The sequence below is a fragment of the Struthio camelus genome, chromosome 9 (assembly GCF_040807025.1).
Source record: "Struthio camelus isolate bStrCam1 chromosome 9, bStrCam1.hap1, whole genome shotgun sequence".
Classification (NCBI taxonomy): domain Eukaryota; kingdom Metazoa; phylum Chordata; class Aves; order Struthioniformes; family Struthionidae; genus Struthio; species Struthio camelus.
The window spans coordinates 5,797,263-5,810,929 of NC_090950.1; the positions used below are offsets into that span (position 1 = coordinate 5,797,263).

The window sequence follows — 13,667 nt, forward strand, 5'->3', positions numbered from 1 at the left end:
TCAAAAGCATTCTCTCTTACTAGAGATTCAGAGTTTGCGTTTTTTTAGCTTTTTTTTCTTTTAAACATTAAACTATGTGACGTGACATTTATTAGTAATCCAGCAATAATTCCCTGTTTGCCATTGGCACTGCGTAAAACTCAGTTTGCACTGAAGAGGCAGGTGTCAAACTTGACCTGAAACCTCAAACAAGCTGTGTTTTTCCCCAGTAAATGGATCACTGCTCCCAGCAAATGAGTCGCCTACTTTCAAGAGGTTATTCTTAAAGCAAATAAAGCACTTCTTAACTGAAAAGTAAAATATATTCGTCCGTGAAATTTAACACAATTTACCATGCACAAAGTAGAATAAAAACCATATTCCCTGCTACGCTGATCAACGTGCATTCTCATCCAGCAATCTCTTGCTGCCCGAGTATGACGAGTGCATTAATCCCTTTTCGTTAGGGAACAATAGTAACAACTACTAAAAAGAGTAAACAGTGATTCTATCTGCTCACCCAGACAATAGGAAAAATTAATCTAACAGTATTTTGCTCTTGCGCATGGATTTCTCTCTATGAATACAATAAGTAGATTATGGAACTTTGGAACAGCCAAGTCCAGTCCTACTAAATAAATAAATAAAATTTGCAAGAAGGCATATCTTAAGCCATCAAAAGCTTCTCAAGCTGAAGAACTACTTCATAGGGATTTCTGAGAAGGTATTGATACAGCACAAAGAACAGAAAAATGTCTTTCCTGAGAACTTATTTGTGCTGTATTGAACCGTACCCCAGCTTTCCTTCTAGAGTGAGAACGTTATTTTTGTTTTCAGAAATCATAGATTTATAAAAGTCTGTGCGGCCATCTTGATATACTTGAGTCTTCTTTTTAGTATGTCTGACTGAGACCATTGCATACTTATCCTTTCTTTGTGTTTGTCTTTTCCAGCAGTTTCATAAGCAGTGGAAACAACGCGGGCTGGCTCTCTATGGACTAGCGTGCTAAAACTGTGTGGCTCTCTAACACGCAACAACAATTTGAATCCTGCTACTGTTTTTACGTAGGGAAGGGAAGGAAGAAAAAGAAAAGGATGATAGTAACAGAGTAACTTCACCCAATTACCTACCTGCAGAAAAACTGCAGAAATTTGTCATTTAGACTCTCCCATCCTCCAAGTTTGATGAAAATTGGTCACTGTGTTCAAAAGATGCATGGGTAATATCAATCCTCTTTCTAATGCATTTACGTAACCTGTGGTGTCTTACCATAAAAACGTGCACCCTGCCCTCCTTTAAAAATAACTGAAGGGCAAAAAATAAAATGAAAGGGTCACAGACTGCTCCGTTTCTGCTCCCTTCCTGCAGGAGCATTCCCATCCCTCTTCCGTCCCATCTCCGCTGCTGTCTCCTACTGCACACCTTACTGTTCCAGCAAGGACATTAGTGACTGAACCAGTCAGTTGCAAAGCCTCGTTGCCTTAGAAAACCAAACTACAAATCATGAAATGCTCAAGTTCTTGTTTTTTCCATCCAAGCAGCATATTTGCCAGAAATCTTTCGGCCCTTTTGCTACCTTAAAAGCATTTGGAATACATAAGGATGATTAAATGTGTACTCAAGAAGTATTTTAGAATCGTATTTTAAGGGATTCGTTTGCTCTGTTTCCAAACCGCTGGACGTTCAAAAAGCCTGTTTCAAAAATCTCCCGCAATTCAACAGAATTCTAAGAGAAAGTATTTCAAATATCCCATAGCTATAATAGCACAGGATTCAACATTGATCATTTTACGCTTCTGGGTTGTTTGCATTTTTTCTTTTTTCCTGCCTTCCAGCAGGGGAAGCGAGAGCTCAAAAGTTAGGGAAAGGATCTCCTACAGACAACTGTTCTCACTTGACAAGCCTTTTTTGCTGGTAAGCATACTATTCTGCAACCTCAAGAAAGGTTGCGTTATGTAACGAGCTGACAGATCATGAAACAGAGTATGCAACCCTTCAAAAGGTTTAAAACAAGAAACATTTAACTTTAAGATGAGTTGATATAAATTCAAAATACATCTGATGAAATTGAAAGACCTTCTGCAATCATAGGCAATAATATAATCTCTGAACTTGGATATTCTTTTTCCGAGTGCAGTTTCCTAGGTAATATCTAACCCCACAAAACTACACTCCCTGAATAGGAAACATCTAGGAAGCCACGACAGAATACTAGTGACAAAATAGTACATGAAACATATCACCATGTGAAGGAGTACCTTCTAATAAAGGAATAATTGTTGAATTACTGTCAATAAATGTATCTTTTTCCTCCCAAAGAGTTTAACCCAGCTTGGCATATTTGCCAGTATTTGGGAGACCACTTTCTACCAGCGCCTAGACTTTCCGCAAGAAAAGCATAGCTCAACCTTCTAGGTTTAAAGAGACTACCACTGTCCAGATAAACGCCAAGAACATAGGATAGCTGTGCATGCAAAAAACACCTAAGTCTATCATACTCAATCTACCCTAACATAATTATGTTTTGAGTTTTGAAGTGATTTTCCAAGCTCTTCTCTAACCAGGACACTTAGAATTACTCCAAGTTTCATGTAAACAATACAATTATAAGTAGCTTTTAAGAAACCTTAAAATAATCTTGGAGGAGAGAAAATCATTAATAATGATTTCTTTGATAATAAAAAAAGCACTGGTATGAATAGATAACACCAATTAATGCAGATAGCTTAAATGACTACAAGGATTTAGGATGCAAGGCAACTTCCTGATCCACTTCAACTTGTTTTTGTCTCCTGAATGAACTAACAGCATCAACACTTCCGAAGAAGCATTTTTTTAATAACTTCTACATCTTAATATTCACCTTCTATCTAAATCTGAGTCTATCCTGAGAAACTACGAAGTACTCAATTGATTTCATTCCTGCTAAGAGAAACAGTAAAGAACACATTAATGTAAGCGCTAAAAAAGAGAGTGCTTCTAGGAGCTGACGTAGCACTGACACTATTTCATGGAGAACTTATGAGTAGTCAAGGTAACGTTCATTCATGGGTACAGCTATTTTTAACAAGAAAAGGGTACTTTCTCTTATAATCTGAGAGAAAGATCAAGTAAATCAACAGCTTTATTTTTCAGAAATACTTCTTGATGAAGATGCAGTGAGTATAAACTTAAGAGTGACTGAAAATAAATTGAAACATTTTCAGTAATGACACTCAAGACATTAATTCTCTTGCTTTGAGGTTCAACAAGGGTGAACGGACATGTTCAAACTCCACTCAGGGACTGCATTTTACATTAACAGTGAGCTAGAACAGCTCAGTTTGATACAGAGCTTCAAGTATTTGTCATTCTTGGAGAAAGGTGGTCATTAGTAGTCAATGATACTGATGCAAAGATTACTCATCACAGGTACACAGGTCATGGGTGGGCCTTTGGATGATTCTCTTCCTCAAACTTGGGCTGTTCTGTTTCAACAACATTCAAGACTGAAAAAACAATTTGGGAACGAGCAGGTTCCACACAAATAAGTTCTTGCGGTACTAAGTGCTGCCAAAACGCTTGGAGAAAAAAAGCTAGCCACCACTCCACTATCATCTACTACTAAAAAGGCTACAGAAACACAACTAGCAGTACCTTTTAGTCCTCTCATCAGTCAATATACTGTTCAACATTTTCCATACTTATCTTCCAAAATATAATATCTTCTCCTGCCTCACTTCTCAACCACTTAGCCAGTTCAGCAGGAAAGTTTGTTAAATTGGACTTCGTTAGAGGAGTGCTAGCACGTGTCTCGAGAGCTCTTTCTCTTTACCAGTAGGCAGTCTCTAACTTGAGCGCATAAACTGTATCAGCATGCCATGAGAGAACTTTAGTTGAAATTTAGGGCTTAAGGGGTACTTTCTGATAAGAAATAAAGGAGAAATCCTGATTATTATTAATCTCACTTGCTGTCATACAAAAGACGGAAATAATTACCTTACTGCACAGGATGACAGAGGATAGATGGCTCAAAAACACAGGTATGTAGACACTTCCGGAGTACTATCTTTCCAGGTGGCAAGGTATAACTCAGTATTCACAATAACCCACTACAAGTTCCGGTGGGCTTTTGAAGAAGTTTGTGAAATGGAGAATTTATTTGGCAAAGCACCTTCTTTCATTTCCCAGTAGCGTCTTGGCTACTGTTTGAGCTTACTGAAGGTTTGTAAAATGCATCAAAACGGGACTTAGCGTGGACCTTCTCTACAGTTCGAAGCACCAAAAGGGACACCTGGAGCCACCTTCTATAAATACAGAGCTTCTCCTAATTTTCTCTAGAGAGCTGCAGTTATGTAAGTAGTAGTAGCCTGATGGCTATAGTGAAGATAGCTTGAGAACAGGGTGTCAAAATCTTTTACCAAGTGAGGAAGCCGCTTGATTAAGCGAAAACAAGTATAGTCTTTATTTCAACCATGATCTCAGAACCACGCAAATGGAAAAATCTTCAAAATTAGAGAGGAAACAGAAAAAAAAAAAAATTTCACAATGTAGTTTCTAATTCTCCATCAACTGAAGTATATAATTAGAAAAACATGCCATGGACTATCTTCTCCAATTTGAGCTAGGACATGGGAATACCCCAAACCCATACATATGGGAACAGTCCAGTATATTAAGTTTCATAGTTATTTAACTAAATTCAATAGGGAGACAATATAAAGAATTTCAAAGCAGATTTTTCTTCAATACTTTCCCTCACAGACTGCAGCAGAATTTTTCTTTGTTCAGCTTTAATGAATTTCACACATTAAAATAATGCTTTTAATTACTGCTCAGAGCTTTCATAAATTTTCAACATTCAACTTTTATTGCAGTCATTTTCATACTCTTAATGAGCTCAAATTTTTAATGTCAAATATTCTAAATTACTGAACCTCCCCTACCGTTCCAGAGCTTTCTAATACTAAGGCAGTGTTTTAACGTTACAGACGTGAGCTCACCGCACTGAATGGGAAAAACTGTCACCTCCCTACTTCATTATACAGTTCATATGCTACACAGTCCAAACCACCAGCGGCTCTTTTCATCATTAATTACATATTTCAAGTCCCATACTGCTCCAATCAATTCTGAGTGTGTGACCAGGAGGAGAGATGAGAGGAATCTCACCTTTTATTCTTTAACTCAGCAGGGTCTACTCTATTGTTATTACTGTATTCTTCCTTTATCTGTCATGCCTTGCCTTCTAAATAATGCTTTTCAATAAGGGTATGCTTCATTAAAGCACATTTGTAAAACACATTTGTAAAATTTCTAGCAGAACAATGTACCAGTGTAACCTCCAGACACTTCCAACACCAAAAAACATGTGCTAGAATTGCCAACTGGCCTTCTCATACCTGGCTGAAAGGGACAAGACAGACACGTGTCCTTCGAGAGGGTGTGCAACTCTGGAGCAATTTTCACCACCCATTTTTAGATGTCCTTATCAAAAATGTTATAAATCTGGTCTTAAGGCTGCTAAGGAGAGAAAATGGAACAAAATGCCTTTCCATCGCAACTCCTTTAAGTTTATTGCTCTTTTCCAGGAACACTAGAAACCGCTTTTGCTTTTCCTATGGAAAGCACCTGTCTTATCTTCAGCGTTAAACCTGCACTTTGCTGTATGCTTAAAGCATGTGTTCAGTGTTTTAAAATATATATGTTGAAAATAGCATAATCTGCAAAAGTATAAAAGCTCTTGAATATAGAATTCTCAGAGAATTTACAATTAACTGCCAATTTAATAAATTTAGCTAAGAGACACCCAGTCTGCTAGGTTTTACTGCTTTTGAACTTTGTATGCCTGTTCTTCCTCTTTACGTATTTTCAGTTAAAAAAAAAAAAAAAAGTGTGAAGTTGATTTATGGCTAAAACTTCATATTTTAGCAGGTACCATTCAGAAACAGAATTGTTAAAACGACTTAACCTTGTAGACGGGAGTATCATGAGCAGATCTGGCACAATATGCAACTGTAATACAATGTCACTTTTCTTCAGTGGTGTAACTAAAAATTTACATACCTCTGCATTTTTTGCCAAGGAAACTGTTTCTCTTAACTACAGTTTCCTTACAGATTTTATGCTCCAAGATGATGCCACATCTAGCACACAGCACTGATACAGAACAGATTCAGTCTTCCCCCTCATACCAGGCTAACCCTTATTCTACCTGTGTTTAAGCAGAAACACCCAAACCCTTCACAGTAACACTACTTAATAGGTATAGCAAATAGATAAGGTCAAGAAAAAAGTTAAAGCTCCTAATACTACATGCTCTATCTGCTCTTCTATCACATTCCCTAGTCCACACTAACTGCTGTAATTAACTTGCCATTTCATGGTAATAAGATAGAAACCACTTCTTTGCTTGCAGAAGATTTATGAAGACATCCGAGAAGTATAAATTGATGCAAGCTTACTTTTCTCAAAGGCTCGTTCCTACGGGATAGAACTTAGGGTCACTGCAGCTTTCAGAGAAAAATCTGCCAACTGTTTGAACAATGCTAGTAAAGCCCAACAACACTCAGCACCATCTCAAATCTTGACCCTTCTTTCGCAGTCAGAATTTTGGGAACTCTTCAAAACTTTTATGACCATGTTTTATTCATAAATTAATTGCTGTCACTATGGCTGCCTTTCCATTTCAGATATACTGGACAGATTAACAGAATGCAAAATGAGCCAATTATTAGCTATGTCAAAATTTCCCATAATGAAGCTAAAGACATCTCACCAGCATTCAGAACACACTGCTAAGGGACAGAGCTAACAAACTCCATGTTTTCTTTGCCTGAAGACAGAAGTTACTTCTTGAATATGAAAATGCAGCACGGTAGCCACACCTGAAAAAAGGCTGCAGTTTTGAGTGGCTCTTGATCTTACTCAAACACCAAGAGAACGGTATGGGAGAACCAGATACCAGATGAACTGTCGAAGCAGGAAGAAAGAAAATTGAATATGAGACTTTTTAGTTCACTAGGAAAAAAGGGAACCTGAAAATATTTTACAGTAGCATGTGTACTAGAAGGGGTTTTGACATTTCTTTTTAAACGAGAACATTTAAAAGGATGTTTGTTATTGATTGTTCTCTATTGCAAATTTCAATTTCTAATCTGCCGACAAACCCCCAGGCTGAAGACTTAGATAAGCTTGGGCTGAGTTACAGGAAGATGGAAGATAAAACATGGAGTATGGTAGTTAAATTTTGGCTTGCAACTATAAAATGGTTTCCCAACTTCAACAATCAATTGTCATTTCGAGCCAAAAGCAACAATCTCAGATGGAAAAAAACATTTAAAAACTACAAACTCTTTTCTGAGCAGAGTTTACGTGTCTTCACCCAAAGCTTAACCCCATCCTCACGTTAATGGGGGAAAATGAATCCTGTCCTTAAGATCAGACAATTCCTACCCACAGCAGACGAACCTGAGGACAAATCATTTTGCCAGCTAGCTGGTGAGATCCCTGCCCCTAACGCTGAAACTTCTAGTGCTTTGCTGTCAAAGGTGAGAAATAGCAATTCAGTTAATACCCGTATTTCAGACTTTCAGCTTCTCCTTCCAACTGGCTCTCGTTCTGCTCTTATGACTTTTCTTCTTCCTAAATTCCTTACTTTGTTTCAGATAAGGAAGGGCTAAAAGTCTGAGACAAAAATACAAATTATTTGTTTGCTTTAAATCACCAAAACCACTATCTTTCCAAGTCTGTCTATTGAGTACTCTTACACAGCCTCTATGAAAAATCCCTGTACACTACCAGGCTGCCCAAGACAGACAAGGATTCTTGAGAAGATTCACGCATTAAAAAGCCCTAACCGAACAGGCTGCAAGAGAAAAGGGCACTGGAATTGTGCACTATACTCTTGAAACCAGAGGAAAAGATCCAGTAAGACTGAATGGATTTTGAAGTAAACACACGAAGCTCAGGCACCTCTTACACCCACAGCGCCACTCTCTCAAGAAATCACAGATCTGGTGACTTTTTTTTGCACCTCAGATATGAGAGTTCTTGGAAGGGAAAGTGAACGGGAGATGGATGATCTTGCAGGTTCTTCCTAGTCTATGAAAGAGAGTGATACACTGGCAAGACAAGTCATACAATCGTGAAGGATGTGAGTTTCTCTGGGTGGTATATTTGAAGAAGAATAAAGTTACTGATGGCCTCCCAGTTGCAATGACAGGGGAATAAACACACATTCTCAAAGCTAGCTGGGTTAGTTAAGAAATCGTTTACTGCTGTAGCATATGCTGTCACACCCAGTAAAAACGGTCAATTCCTGAACAAAGCATGCTCCATGAAGCTGAGAGCCACAAGAAGAAACGCGGTTGCCACCAAAGCATAGACTCAAACAGGCAAGTACTTTCCACCCCAGACAAACCTCAGTGTCACAATTATTATACATTAGACCACAAACTAAACGCTAACCTGTACAGATACCTGTCTTCCAACATGCCTTTACTAACAAGCACTTCCAAACAAATTGTACTGGAAAATACAGCTAACGCTGTTGGGGAACTGTAGCTTAATGAAGAGAGGACATACGGAAGGGAAAGAAGGTTGTTGAATCACCATCACCTTAGATTTTCATCACTGAAAGACTTGTTCATCTGCTTACAAATTGCTAGCAAATTATAGATACATTTTGTGCTTCCAAAAAAACCTAGACAAAAGTCAGAGGGCAAATAATCATTTGCCAAACGCAGACAGTATCGTAGCAGCCAAGTGATACATATGCAATCCTCTGTTTCACTCAAAGCGCTTGTTCCCCACCGGAGGGCTGACCAAAGCCCTGCCGGGCACAGCCTCGCACCACGAATGGTGGCCAAACCGCCCATGGAGGAAGCAGCAGCAAGGCTGCAGGCAACACAGGCGGATCAGCCAAAAGCAGGGGCTCGGGCATGACAGGAGAGCAGCAGACTAGGTGACAGCAGATTAGCTTGTAGAGCACATTTCAGAGACAGAGCTTCAGAATAAGCAAAAAAAAAAAAAGTCTCAAATTATCATGTATTTAAAAATAGTATAGCATCAATTCAAATACTTGTCTGAAGTTACTCACTGAAGATTACATATTTATAGAAAATATGACTACTGTTGCTCATCTGAGGAAGTCTGGACCCAAATAATTACTAAACAAATGTTGCTAATGAAGTCATAACTAAAAAGATTGGTTTCAAGGCTCAAAACAATCCCTACTCAGTACCAAAGTAAACCTACAGTCTAGAAGAAAGTCAGTGCTGGAAAAGGGATTGTTTCTTAAGCATATTTTAGAGGAAGACTGTAAAAACCAGAGACTACACTCAAAGCAAATTTATCCCCTTTTCCACTTTGCTAGCATAATTTTTTTCGGTTTCTTTCCCATCTTTTTCGTTGCTGCTTTTTCCTGAAAGTTACTGTTATACTTTTACCACAAAAAAGCAAACCCTTTCTGTATTGTCAGAGGTAGTCATGAAGATTTGTACCGTTTTATAGCAACAAAAAACGGCATTTGAAATCAAAAGCTGCGGAGAAAACGATGTTCCACGTATGCTTTCAACAGCTTAACACTGAACAAACAAGGCAGCCTTTCTTCACTACTCTTCATGAATATTGAAGACTCCAGCTAATCAAATGACACCAGACAACTGTATCAGACAGCAACATCAAAAAGGAAAGTCCTGATTCTCCTACACAAGAGGAGGTAAGAAAGCCCCAGCTGCTGCTTGATCAAATAATATCAGCCGAGACACTAGTAAAATGTTTATATTATACATCTTGCTACCCTCGCTGTTTTTACCAAAGGACAAATATCAATTTGTTTCCCCAAGGACGATCGTTTTCCGTGCTGGTCCCCAACCTTCTTTTTGCTCCGCAATTTGGGAGGACGACGAACGTGCCTCTCTGATCAAAAGAGAGCAACGGTGAATCCAGATATGCAGCCAAGTCCTAGAGGCTCATGCAGAACACCTCAATCATCAGAATTACTTGCAAAGGCTTACTATGAACAAAAGGATAACTATAGAGCAACGGAGCCTTGGGAAGAGCTCTTCCAAATAAATAAAGGAGAGCAATCCATTTAGCGCTAGTAAATCTTCAATGCTAAAGCACGGTGGCCAATTTGGGGTTCCTGGCTTCAAGATATGAACTGTTAGGAGAAAGTCCAGAAAGCAGTGAGTTAGATAAGAACACTAGAAAATAAGATCTTTGGGGAAAAACCAGGACAACTGGAATAAAAAGACATGCAGTTTGTGTTAGAGAAGAGATCAAGGGGAAAAACGATAAATCAAACACATCAAAACATATTAAAAAAAAACTGGATAGTACCAAACAACAATTGAAGTTTACTGTAAAATATGTCAGTTAAACATTAGAAAAAGCAAGCAGTAAGAATATAAAGCACTGGAATAAGCTGCTTAAGAAATGCCGTGGAATTTCCATCGTTAGCAATTAAGAGATTAGACAAGCATCTGTCAAGAATACCGTAACTGATCTTCCCTCAAGACAAAAGGATTAGCTCAAGGTCTCTCTTCATCGTTTTTTTTCTTCAGTATTCTTCCAGGAACAAAGAAAGGCCAGGCAGAGCCACAGAAGTAAATGTAAATAAATAACCATTCTAGCACAACTCCTTTCTACAGTGAGACATCCGACAGAATAGAGAGATTTCAGGATGCTACAATTTTAATATCCCTTAGTGGCTGTAAAGCATGACTTTGGTTTTAGAGTTATGCTGCTATAATTCTGGCAATGCACCAAAAAAAAAAAAAATCAGTGAAAAAATTAAAAGTAAAATAATTAGGTATATGCACATTTTAATAGTCTCCCTAATCCCAGTTCTCTCATTAGACAAAGTTTCAAAAGTAAAAAACTTCATTGCATATATTTCCACACTAGAACATACCCTACTTAGAGGATGAGGAGCCATTCCTAAATGATAAATGCTTTGCAATTGTTCAAAAATAAGCTACTGTTTTTAAAGGAAAATAAGCATAAGACAAAACAATAGCTTTTCTCTATGCGCAAGCCAGGTCCTAGAAGACTACAAAGCTGACATTACATGAAACTTTTAACCACTTCAGCGTTTCGGGTAGCACAAAACAACCACAAAGCAGTCATCAGGCAAAAATTCTGCATGCTTAAACCTGAGTTAGCAATGCAGGAAAATCCTTATGAGACGGCAAATAAGGAAAGAAAGACTGCGAGAAAGAACATGCGTGCGGGAGTCTTCACTTTTCTCATCCATCTAAATCAGGATGCTTAGAACTAAGAAAAGGAAAAAGAAATGGCATTTGAGCCACCGGGTTCCACCAGTGAAAGCACTGCTGGCCACCATACCAAAACAACAAATTAAGTCTTCAAATTGCTCCCCAGAAGAGTAGTATTTCATTTGGGCAGCAGACATATCACAGCAAAATTGGGAAGTTCTATATGTGGACACTTTTGTTCACCTTTAAATGCACTTTGAAGCCTTAATGATTCTGATCTCAGCATCTCCAGTTAGCTCTTGGTGAGGTCAAAAGCAGTTTACATTGCTCCTTTACTTCACATTCCACCATAAGTTGCCCAAGCACAGAAATGCTGTTATATCCTGCTAGTTATTCTAATTTCCTCATGTTGGAGTCAAAAATCTTTTAAGTTGCTCTGGGAAATTTCAGCCAAAACAAATGCTCCTTCCTAAGCAAAAGTTAGGAAAAACACATTTGTTCATTATTTGAGTTTTCAATAACTTGCGCGCTTTGGAGGAAATATGAATATAGCACCAAGGAAACACAGCTGGCAAGATCTGCCTTTTACCAACTTAATGACAATAGATAAAAGATTTGAAACCTAGCTATCAAACCCTGGGAAGTTATGCTTAAGATAGTCTGGTGTTTGGGGAATGACTTGTGTTTACATAGTAACAGACTGCTGTCTGTCAAACTCCTGTCCTTCTCGACAAAGTTGGAAGGACGCATGTAGGTTACTCTCAGTGTGGCATATGCAATCTGTTCCCTATGTAAAACCCGCACAGTAGCGGAATATGCTAAGTGCAGATCCACTCTGAAAAATGTACCTCCTAGTCTCTACCAAGCTGCTATTTACTATTTTGCAGATGCTTATAAACCGGTCAATCTACATGGATTTTTCTGAAAGTAACAACTTACAGCTATCACGTTAAAGCCAGAGAACAGTTCAATTTCCTTCCAGTCTTTACTCTAAATAAGAAAAACTCAACAGGAGCTCCCCATCAAAATCCTTAGAAAAAACGTACTTACCATGGCCAAAAACTTTTCCTTATTCTCATATTCAGGGATGAATTTGAATATATTTTGTTAGACTGATTCTTTTTGCTATGTTCTACAGCTAAAAATCTAATACAGGATTTTCCAGTCTGGATGGTTTGTTTGTCAGAGGCATATATTCCTGGAAACAAGATCTGAATAACTGCCTAACAATACCCATCTCAACCACAGACATTCTCATCTGAGCCACCTATAGCAATTTAATACCCAAAGCTCCCCTTTAGAGTTTAAAAAAAAAAAAAAAAATCCCAACAACTAAGTTGCTGACTGCCTGAACTCATACCTAAGGGAAAACAAACAAACAAACAAGGCTGCTCTTTATGTCTTAAAATTTTGGTCTTTGATCCTGTAAACAAGGAAAGACCAGTAAAAGTAAGACCATCTCTAACCTACCAATATGTTCTTCCCCTTCTTCACCACAACTTTTTGTCTTCTCAACATAAGCCTCCAACTTCAGGGAGCTCTGCCAATAACGCCAGATGCAGGAGCTCGCAGGAAGACCGGAACGGTTCTTAAACTAACCTGAGAGACACATTATTCTTCTTTGGAATCATCTCTGAAAGAGTCTGACATGCAAGGAGTATTAGCAATAACTTAAAGAACAGAAAGATTTAAAAGGCTAGGAATTTTTTTTTTTTTAAAAGAGCACACTACTTCAAAGTAACATAGGGAGTAGCAGAAGCTTTCGTTACTTTGCACAACATTTCCTCTATTAGCAGCCACCAACATGTGATGGGAACAATCTCGTTCCCGTGTTTTGTCCAGAGGAGGTCACAGTACAATTATATCATACAGCCAGCCCTAAATCAACATTTTTGTATAATCCCATGCCCTTCAATTATGCGTTTGTCACATCAGAGATCCCATAAGCTTTTCCCTGTGTCATGCTCACCTCACCAGGAAGAGTGAACCTGCAAACACATTCGGGAGTCAAACAATATAAATAAAACCAACCCTATTTCATAACATTTGGCAAAGGCGTTACTCGCCATTTCCCAGTCTTCTAGAGAAAGAGATGAGAAACAGGGAACTACAAATCAGTATTGGTCTATAATGCATGCTGGCTGCTTTTTGTGATTACTGTCACAGTAGGTCACTTTGAGGTAAGCTTGGATACAAGCGTGACTTACAAAGGGGCAACACGTTGCCTTCAGAACAGAGGCAGGCACAAGAGTTAAACTTTAGATGTGGGTGTTATCAAAGCACGACTTTAGGTCAAGGAAGTTGTTTGAGGGAAAGACATTACAGAGAAGAGCTGACTGCCAAAACGTTATGAGCAAGTAAGATCTGAAAGGGTTATTCTTAGCTGCCTATTTCACAATCAAACGAACTGTATCAGTGACACACAGACGAGCCACACTTCAGAATTTACTACAGAAAATACAGGTGGCATATCCTGGCATTATACT

The 13,667-nt window shown here is 38.4% G+C and overlaps 1 protein-coding gene across 9 annotated transcripts in view; it reads right to left on the minus strand.

Annotated features, from left to right (window-relative positions):
- STAG1 (STAG1 cohesin complex component) overlaps window positions 1-13,667 on the minus strand; it is a 199,636-nt gene that overhangs the window by 176,574 nt on the left and 9,395 nt on the right. The window lies entirely within an intron of this gene.